At 42.6% G+C, this 2,562-nt stretch overlaps 1 non-coding gene across 1 annotated transcript; it reads right to left on the reverse strand.

Annotated features, from left to right (window-relative positions):
* Positions 1–326: 326 nt before the first annotated feature.
* LOC111816237 lies at positions 327–428 on the reverse strand. The gene has a single exon (XR_002820687.1). It is a non-coding gene; the product is annotated as a small nucleolar RNA U13 (small nucleolar RNA).
* Between the last annotated feature and the right edge of the window lie 2,134 nt (positions 429–2,562).

Here is a 2,562-nt window from a genome sequence, read left to right on the forward strand (position 1 = left end):
TGGACACACAGCGTGTTGGGGCTGGAGTGGGCCAGGCTGATGTCGATCCGCTGCCTAGGAAGCCTAACATCAGTGTTTAACCCTTCTTCCTTTTAAAGTCCATATTCTGTGGATAGTCTGCAGTTTAGGTGATCAGGGACCACCAGACATGGCCTCCTAATTTCGAGAGAATTCTTCCTCAGGGACACCCCGCCCATCCTCTGTGGAATTCCATTGCAGTGAGGAACAGGAGCAGTAATTACTAGAGTACAAGCTCCCTCTGCTGGTGCTGGGGACCTCTGCTCCTTCTAGCTTGCTATTTCTTTCTTTTTCTTTCTTTTTTTTGACATCGAACAGGTGACGAGCCCATGTCATAACAAGGTTTGAGGGAGGCACAGCTCATGTATAAGGCATGAATGCCCAATCATCACACTCACGAACCAAAAGATCACAAGGGTTTTCTATACTAGTAGAAATAGTCACTCAGGACAAGGACATACTGAGTGGGTCACAGTAATTCTGAGAAAGGCTGGAGTTGGGGAGGGGTCACTAGCCCCTCAATCTTATCTTTTTGCAGTGGAAGAGCTGTGAGGCCTGGAAGCCTAAAGTCCTTCATAAGCTTTTACAAAGTGCAGCTAACAAAGGATATGTTTATGGAAAGTCATTGAACTGTCTGTTGGAAAAGAATGAATTTTGGGGGGATAGCTCAGTAGAATAAGCGTTTGCCTGGCAAGAGCAGGGTCCTAAGTTCAATCCCTAGCACAGAAAAAAAAAAAGAAAGAAAGAAAGAAAGAAAAAGAAAAAAGAAAAGAGGGGCCGGGGAGATAGCTCAGTGGAATAAGCACTTCCCTGGCAAGCGCAAGGACCTGAGTTCAATCCCCAGTTCTGGAAAAAAAAAAAGAATGAATTTTATCATAATAAAGTCAATTAAAAATGTATTCCTTCATTTTCTTAGCGTCTTATTTTACTAAAGGCACAAATGTAAAAAATATTATTAGTCTTTTTTTTTTTTTTTTTGAACCAAGGATTGAACTCAGACCCTTGCACTTGCTAGGGAAGCACTTATTCCACTGAGGCATTTCCCCAACCCCTTATTAGTCCATTTTTAAAAAATATTTTTTTATTTATTTTGAGACAGGGTCTCACTATGCAGTTTGGGCTGGCCTTCTGTTCATTTTTGTAACCCCTAGGCTGGTCTCGAACTTACAGAGATCCTCCTGGCTCAACCTTCCGAGTGCTGGGATTACCGACGTGCCCCACCACGCCTGGTTCCAGCGCTGCGGTGGGCGCCCGCATTCTGGGCTGAGACGGCGCTCCCGGACATCCGGGGCTGAGACTACAGGGCATGTGCTTGCCAGGTAGGTGCTTGTGCCTTTGAGCTACCTCTCTGGCCCCTGTTGGTCCATTTCCACATAAAAATTTTCCAATTTACTACTTTTTTTTTTTTTTAACTGGAGATTGAACTCAGAACCTAGTGCTTGCAAGACAGGCACTTACTCATGGCGCGGAGTTACTTCTCTTGCGCAAGACAAAAGGCAAGATTCCTGCCTGCAGGTTCAGATTTATCTCTTGCCCGCATTCCCGCTTACAGTCTTAACCGTCAGATTCTTCTTACCGTATTGCCATCAGATAGCAGTGCCTCTGGGTAAGACTTATCTTTTCTTCTTCTGCCTTGAAATCTGTGTCTGTGCTTGCTAGTGAAAATATTCATGTATTAAGTTGATAGAGTATAAGAAATGCCGCAGAAATATGTCGTTTTAGTATTCTCAGTCTTTTTAAATATTTATTTATGTATTTATTTTGCGAGACAGAGTCTTGCTACGGAGTTCAGGCTGGGCTTGAGCTCACTTTCTGGTCCAGGCTAAATTTGAATTTTCAATGATCCTCCTGCCTCAGCCTCCCAAATTCTGGGATTACAGGAGTGTGCCACCTTGCCTGACTGATATACTCAGATCTTTTAATTAATTAATTAATTTATTTATTTTTATTTTTTGGTGCTGAGGACTAAACCCAGGCCTTCTACCTTGTGAAGCAAATGTTCTACAGCTAAGCAACATCCCCAGACTTTTCAACTGCAGGAAATTGAGAAAAGTACCGAGGCAAGAAAGCATCTCTGCCCTACTATCTTTTTCTCTTAAAAATCTTTATGGGATAGGTGTTGTGACCTAAAACCTGGAGGCAAGACGAGTAACACAGAGAATCCCAGGAAAATCTGAACTAGTAGCTTCTAGCTTCCTTGAGTATTACTCCTAGACCAGACCCTGTTTTACCAGACTTTACTTTTGTGTGACCTGAGTCTTTTGAGTTTTCGCTTCTGAAATGTCATGTGAAACTCACATAAAATAACCTCATGTGCTTTTCCCTTTCAATCTGAGATTCATTATAAAATTCACAACAATGAATGTTATAGTTAGTAAAAAATATATTATGTTGTTTTTCTCTCATGTAAGCCCCAGCCCGTAACATCTCAGGATATAACTATATTTGGAGATAAGACCTCTAAAATGGGGCCAGGGAGATGGCTCAGTGGAATAAGCGCTTCCCTGGCAAGCACAAGGGCCTGAGTTCAATCCCCAGTTCTGC

This window comes from Octodon degus, unplaced genomic scaffold, assembly GCF_000260255.1.
Source record: "Octodon degus isolate 3935 unplaced genomic scaffold, OctDeg1.0 scaffold00002, whole genome shotgun sequence".
Lineage (NCBI taxonomy): Eukaryota > Metazoa > Chordata > Mammalia > Rodentia > Octodontidae > Octodon > Octodon degus.